We start from the raw sequence: 7,938 nt of genomic DNA, 5'->3' as shown, positions 1-7,938 counted from the left end.
AAAAATGACAATTTTAGTAACGTGTCAAATTTGACACGCCATCATTTCAAAAACTAAATTAAAAAAAAATATAAAAAAAAAAAAAAAAACTTTGACAACTTTAGTAACGTGTCAAAGTTGACACGCTACTAAATGGTAATGTGTCAAATTTAACACGTCACCAAATGGTGACGTGTGAAAAAATCATGCACTGTAGACACATCACTAAAAACGCTTCTTTTTTTGTTTTTTGTTTTTTGTTTTGTTTTTGTTTTTGTAGTGAATATATATATAAGCTAAATATATTAAAGGTACTTTGAAGTTATTTTCATTTTGGTATTCATAATGCTCTCATGCTTGAGATAAAGTAATTGCTTTAAGATGGAACCATCAACGTTCATCTTTTGGAAGAAGATAGAAAAAAAGTGATCCATTACCAAGGTTGCAAGTAAGTACTCTTTTTGCTTTTGGTAGAAGATAAGAAGAGAATTCTGTTACCAAGGTTGCAAGATATATAAGTAGTCTTTTTGCCTTTACAAACTTTCACATGTATAAGTAAAAGTCAGTTAATGGCCTTTCTATAAATTTCCACGTCTGTGGCCTACTAGGTTGGTACAGGGGAAGTGGTTCCAGCAAAATATGTTCACATAGGTTCGTTGGTAAAAGTTATAGACTACATGTGAAAGAATATAAAAGCAGATATAAATATAACAAAACAAATTTGATGGATGTATGCAGATACGATCTCCAAAACCTCAAACAAGAAGATAAAGAATATAAAAGCAGTAAAGGATAAAGCCAGAGGGGGAGTAGGGACCTCCCTAGCACAGAGATTCTGTATCAGAAGCTTTTTCAGAGAGAGCTTTTTAACAACTTGCGGAACAAGTTTTAATACCCTTTATTTATTTATTTATTTATTGTTTTACAAAAAAAAAAAAAAAGAAAAGAAAAGAAAAGAGGAAAAAGAAATACTTTTTTGTTAAAATAATGAATAAGAAAGCTATGATAAGTTATAGTACTATCCCCAATGCTAATGCAGCACCGTAGCATTTTTAATCTTTAGAGAAGCTGGGACATCTGACTTTTTGTAATTTTTTTTTATATTTAAGAAAGAGAACCAGTCAGCTGCACTGTACAGTTTGAGAGGGACACTCATAATTATGGACTTGTTGGTAATCCATGGCTACTTTGCAAATTGAAAGTTGTTGGGGAACCAATGATATCAGCAGAAAATTGTGAAATATTCCTATAGAAATCAGACAGGTAGATCTGATGTTAATTTTTCAAACATATACATGAACAAGTGGAAATTTTAATTTATTCGACAAGAAAGGTGGTGCCAAAAAGCTGTTGACAAAAAGTGCATGGTTGCTAAACGTCATTTTAAGTTAAGGCTGTAAATTTGTAAAGTTGAAATCTAGGGGTCACAACAGCCATAACGGACCATATCTGGTCCCTCCAAGTTGCTTCTAAGTTCTAACCAATGTCATGTCAATAAACCCCATTTTAATTTATTCGACAAGAAAGGTGGTGCCAAAAAGCTGTTGACAGAAAGTGCATGGCTGCTAAACGTCATGTTAAGTTTAGGCTGTAAATTTGTAAAGTTGAAATCAAGGGGTCACAACAGCCATAACGGACCATATCTGGTCCCTCCAAGTTGCTTCTAAGTTCTAACCAATGTCATGTCGATAAACCCCATTGATAAAGGCTTGTATCTGGTAACTGTCTCATCCACTCCAAAGTGTAGAGGAAGTTTTATATTCAACACGAAAGAGCATCTTTTGCATAATGGTCAAAATAGTTACCGAAAAAGTACATTTTTTATTTTTTTAAATATATATATTTTTGTGTAGAAGTGTGAAAGAAAGAAAGAGGGAGAAAGAGAGAAAGAAAGAAAGGGAGAATTTTCTCTGCAAATCAATGTGGCTCATATAAATTAATCAAACAGCCCCGGCCAAGCAGTCCGTGTTGTTTGGTGCAAGAAGAGCCAAAAAATGAAGGTAGAATTAAAAAATTATTTAAAACCATAACTGCAGAACCTCTCAAGAGATATTAAGAAGCCAATCTTCTTAAAGGGTGAGGGCAAAGGAAAGACAAAGAAGCACTGCTGATATTTGCTAATATTTTTCTTTTTAGTAAGTGTTTTCTAATGTATTTTTCTTGTATACTTGAAGGCATATTTCTATTAGACCATTACTTATACATATGAAGAAAAAAAAAAGATTATAAAAAAAATCATAGAGAAGTGCATTTCATTAAAAAGATCTTGACAAATCATTTTGCATGTTTCAGTTAAGAATGATCTGCTTGGCTACCCATGACAGATGATCTTGATTTCCCCCTTCCTTGAATACTAATCCAAATGATGATGCATAAATCTGATCCCATTTCGAGTAAAAAGCCATGTAAAAGGCCTAAAGTACTTCTATAAAACGCAAGATTGCCTAAACTATTGTAAGCTACACAACCTGCAATGGCTACATTAGCCGGGTGTGAAATAGGTGCGAAGAATAGTAATGCCAAATAAAAGGATCAGAGTCTCAATTGAGTGTGCTTATGATCTTAGAGTTCCCAATTGATAAAAGACTTCAGGTTCTTCAACATTTTATCATCTGGGGTATGAAGATAATATAGATTCCACATTTTACTTTGAAAATAAACAGATAATTCAGATTACATAGCCGTTTCAAATGAGACCTGTTATTCCGTTAATGATACAGAAGCAAAAGGGCTAAAAATGTGCAGATGGGTCCATTACATAAGAATATGAAAAACCATTTTCAAATTGCAAGGAGTTATACAGTGAATTGAAATTAGTCGATCTTTCTGATGAATTTCGCAACACCACCAGTACACATAGGATTTAGACAAAGAGAAGTGCTACGGAGCAGCAATTTGTCCGGAATTCATCCGGAAAAAGGGCTGCCCTTAGCATTACCCTTTAGACAAATTGTTTTATACAGATATCCATCTACAAGGGTTAATAAAAATTGAAACTTGAGAGAGAGAGGAACCTGAATGGGGCTGAGCAGAGCTCGTGGATTGAGGTGCCAATATAAAATGCCCTGAAAGTGTCGATCTTTCTGGAGGTGGAGACCCAAGCTGTCATGTCATGCATGCAGTAACTCTTTCATCTATTGCCGATTGTATCAGGAGCGGCGGTGGATAACTGCCCCGCCCTGCCCTCCGCCTGCCCGCCGGTGTCATGGGCGGATGGCCCGACCGGAAGACGGGCGGGCGGTTGGCCTGTCCTGTTATTCGCCCATAACAGATGGATGGTGGGGTTATGGAGCTTCACATGGGGCGCTGACACACTCTCCCCTTTAAGGCAAATTAATTCTGACGTGAATGAACTTCGCACAGATCATACCCCTGCTTTTCCCTTCAGTTTTCTTTTCTCTTCTGCAACTCCCATTGTTGCTCTTCCACGTGGCAGCCAAGCGCCTTCGAGAGAGAAGCAAATCAGCCCATACACATCAGGTGTACGGTGACGGTGACGGAGACGGAGACGGATTGAAGCCAAAAACCGCCAGTCTAGAATGGTACACACCCCTACGTACGATACTCCTAATTTCTAAAGCTCTCTTATTTTAATTGTATTTATCCACCATTTTCAGATGTCTAGGTCTACCTATCACATATTTATCAAGCACTGCTCTGAATATATGTATATATCAGCAATGTTTCATCATTTTGTTCGTATTTTTCTTTTTAGGTCATCTTATTTCGTGCTTGTTAAGTTTTTTAGATTACTTCCTTTATTTCGGCTTAAAATATTTTCTAGAATAAGTACAATTTTTCTTGTTTGCAAGCAATATGAATCTCAATCTTCACTCTAAAAAGCCTTTTATTCTCCCATAATCTCTTTTTCATTGTACTTTTATTCCAGGTAGTTTCTTATACTATATGAAAATATAAGAAATATTTGGCAATTTTTCATATGAGCTCCGAAACTTTCTCCGGGCGGAAAATAAACAACAAAAAATAGCCACTTAGTTCGAAAAATATTTTCAGTTGAAAACATTTTTCGACATAAATTTGAATGGACCGGATCAGTAATTATTGAATTTATAAAGTATTTGAAAATAAATTTCAATTTCTAAAATTAAATGTCACACCCAACATGCGTTGTAATGACTGTAATTATGACATTCCACGAAATGCCTGCAAATCAAAATCACAACACACTCAATATATATATATCTGGCAACATATGACATGTTCTCCAACACACTTGATGTCCATTTCTCATCATCTTACAAGCCAACTTAAACATCCAAAAGTAATTAAAAATCTCCAAATTTAACATATAAATAAACTAATTAAGTTAAAAAGTCAACATATATATATATATAACCCAAATCCTAAATCATCAAACATTATAAGATACCTCAACCGAGATTGCGTGAAAGAGTGAAACTGGGATGCACTTGACGAGCCAAGAAATTGGCCATGACAAAGCAGCAAGTCCAATGCAAGCACCCCATTGCCTCCAATCCAGTCTCCCCACCATTATCGTGTGAAGAAGTACAGTAATTCCAATGATTCCCAAAAACATCTTGTTCTTAAGCAACCCCTTGAGTATATTCTTCTTCTCCACCTTCCTTGCATTGAATGCATTGAAGACTTGGCAGAGGACAAAAGTATTAAAAAACAGGGTGTTGTTAACCTTCTCGTCGCCGCCCAAAAAAACCAGCAAGATGGTTACCTGATACACAGCCTGACCAACGAGATTCCTACGCATGATTCTGGCTATAAGTGGCCCTGATCGGTCAACCGGCGGCATCATTACTGGGTTTCTGTGTGGCAAAGGCTAAAGATCCCAAGATATCCTTTACTACGTTCACCCACAGTAGCTGGAGTGCAGTCAATGGAAGCTTAATGGAGTTAACAGCTGCAACAATGTTGACGACAAAGACGACGACAATCGCTGGTTGCTCAAACTGAAGGAAATTTTGAATGTTGTTGTAGACACACCTTCCCCATTTCAACACTGCCACCACAGATTCAAAATCATCGTCCATGATTACAACATCGGAGCTATGTTTCGCCACTTCAGTTTCATGAACTCCCATGGAGAGCCCAAGGTGTGCTTGCTTTAGAGCAGGTGCATCGTTGATTCCATCACCTGTGACGGCGACTACGTGGCCTTTCTGCTTCAAGCACTGCACCATCAGAAGCTTGTCAGAAGGGGATGACCTGGCCATTACACGGATTTTGTTGATCTTTTCCATTCTCTGTTCCGGTGAGTAATTTCTAAATTCCACCCCTTCTAAAACAGCCTCATTATCCAAATCCCCATCAGGATTCAGAATCCCACATTCAATAGCAACAGCCCTTACCGTGTGCACATTGTCGCCGGTGATCATTTTGGCATCCACGCCGGCAGCTCTGCATGATTCTACAGCTGCTCTGGCTCCTGGTCGACACGGGTCCTTCAAGCCAACTGATCCCACTAATGTCAGTTCGTTTTCTTCAACACTATTCTCAAGAACCTGCCCGATTTCTTCTCCTTTTTCTTTGTAAGCAAACGCAATGCATCGGAGGCTTTTTGCTGCCATGTTCTTAATAATACTCTCAAGCTGCAGCCTTTCTTCCGCGTCCATTGCTTTCAACATCCCCGCTTTGTCATAATAACTCGAACACGATGCCAATACAATCTCAGCAGCTCCCTTCCAGTGAGTATGAGTTGTATTCTCACTGTTCCTCTTCACCAAAACCCCGCTTCTCTGTTTCACAGAGTTGAAAGCCTCTACACGGATGATGTCATAATTATTCTCAAGTTCTTCCAAGTTCATACCCAAATCAAACAAAGCCCAAGAAAGTATTGCCTTCTCAGTTGGGCTACCAGAAATTTCAGGATCTGACGCAGAATTTGGTTTGTAAACCGCCCCTGTTGTGTTTAGACCCGCGGCTTCCTGCAGTAGTTTGAGAACATTACCTTCCACATCCTTCTCTGCTTCCTTTCCAACCCAAAACTCCGTTACTTTCATTCCGTTTGTTGTAAGGATGCCTGTTTTGTCTGTGCAGATGATTGTGGCCGAGCCGATTGTCTCCCAGAAGGCAGATGTATTTCTGACCATGCCATCATACGCTTCGTCGCTTCATACAATAAGCCAGAGTAAGAGTCACAGTCGGAACCAGGCCTTCTTGAAAACTCACCAGGATGATACTGACTGCGACAGTCAAAATGTTCCCCACTACATCCACCACATCACTAAAGTTCGTCTTGCTGCCATTAAACTCCCTGTTTCCTCCGCCATCTACTGTGTTTCCTGTGAAGTACCAAATCAGCGGAACCGCCAGAACGAGTGCAGCCACAACCAACCCAACCGTCACAATACATTGAATTAGCTTCATGATCAGGTATGCCTGCAGTTTCGTCTGCCCATTCAAGCCACGGTTTCTTGAACTCATCTTCTCACCCCACAAAGTGTTCATGCCCACAGATGTGACAAGCATAGAACCAAACCCATCTGTCACCTGGTCAAATATAAATCAAATAATTTAATTAAAAGGATTAATTAGTTTAATATAATAGCCTTAATTAATTAATCAAATTAAAAAAAGAAAAGAAAAAAAAGATTAATTAATAATTTGACATCACCTTTGTGCCGGAGAGTAAAAAAGGATTTCTTGTTTCATGGATCTCAACGTGGTTGCGTCCAGTACCGGTGATCATGCTAGACTCATCCACCATCAAGGAATGCCCTTCCAAGAACAACCCATCTGCCGGAATCTGATCGCCGATCTTCAAGCAGACAACATCACCCACAACAACTTCAAAGATGGAAATAGGCTGCCGCCTCCCTTCTCTCACAACTTCCACTCTTACATCACTTCTCTTCCTTGAAAGCTCCTCAAACTGCCTGGATTTCTTACATTTTCCCACAGCAGACACAACAACAACCAAAACGACAACGACAACGATATTCCCACCATCATCGTACCACACATCTTTCCACCCATATTTTATGATTCCATATACCAAATGGGGCAGAAATAATAATATAACCGCTAGCAAAAGATAGATTAAAGTTATATTTTTCAATGCTTCAATCACGAAGATAAGAGAGCATTTTGGTGGTCGCATTTTGTATTTATTGGCACCATAAACATTTTTCCTATATATAAGATCAGCCTCACCACCATTAGCACCATTTTTTGCATCCGTTTCAAGGGCTAAAACAAGTTGTTTAACCCCTCCAAACTGATTCAAATACTCAGAGTTTCTGTTCCTTACCATTTCACTTAGTGTTTTGTGATCAAGTTGTTTGTCGGGAGAGGAATCCTCGTCGACGACCGGCAGCATGATGTCAATGGCAACGTAAGAGAGGGTGCGGGAGTGGGGGCTGCCGCCGCGGCCGGTGGCGGCATTCTTGTCACGTGCTTTGTTGGAGAAAGAAACAAGAATATTCCTGGTGAAGCATATTGCATTGAAAGCCTTCCGCCACCTCCGCTTGTGGGTCTTGGTCTTGGGGACTGAGCATGGCCACTCTTCTTCTTGTTCATCACACATGGCTTGATCCTCACGCTTTCGAAACCTGGAGATCAGAGAGAGAGACTTTTGGGAGACTTAGAAAGTGAAATTCCTACAACGATTTGGTTGGGACTTTGGGAGGTAGATATAAGGGATGATCAGAAATTTCAAGGTAATTTCTCAATTGCTATTTTTGATTCACAATGTTACTTTTCAATAAATGTCATTTAAATTTGTACTACTTAATGAAGAAGTTGAATTTGAGGTTTGAAGCTTCACTATATATATATATATATATATATAGGCTGCAGATAAAACTTTCTTGTTTTGATTTTCACTACATTAAAGTGATCGAGCAAGTTGGTCTAGTACTTGATCTGAAGGGTGTTTTCTTAATTTTAATTGATAATATATAATAAAATCCCGTGAGTTGTCTAATTTAGAAAATCGTCTGAAAAATGATATACCCTATAACTGCA

The 7,938-nt window shown here is 38.5% G+C and overlaps 1 pseudogene across 1 annotated transcript; it reads right to left on the bottom strand.

Annotated features, from left to right (window-relative positions):
- Positions 1-2,908: 2,908 nt before the first annotated feature.
- LOC132172210 (putative calcium-transporting ATPase 13, plasma membrane-type) lies at positions 2,909-7,561 on the bottom strand (annotated as a pseudogene). The gene is made up of 3 exons (XR_015912124.1): positions 6,587-7,561; positions 4,370-6,462; positions 2,909-3,423 (listed from the first exon to the last, which is right to left on the bottom strand). The product of XR_015912124.1 is annotated as a putative calcium-transporting ATPase 13, plasma membrane-type (transcript).
- Between the last annotated feature and the right edge of the window lie 377 nt (positions 7,562-7,938).

Source organism: Corylus avellana, chromosome 1, assembly GCF_965113065.1.
Source record: "Corylus avellana chromosome 1, dhCorAvel1.hap1.2, whole genome shotgun sequence".
NCBI classification, from domain to species: Eukaryota; Viridiplantae; Streptophyta; class Magnoliopsida; order Fagales; family Betulaceae; genus Corylus; species Corylus avellana.
The sequence above is the reverse complement of the archived record's forward strand: the minus strand, read 5'-3'. Positions and strand labels throughout refer to the sequence as shown.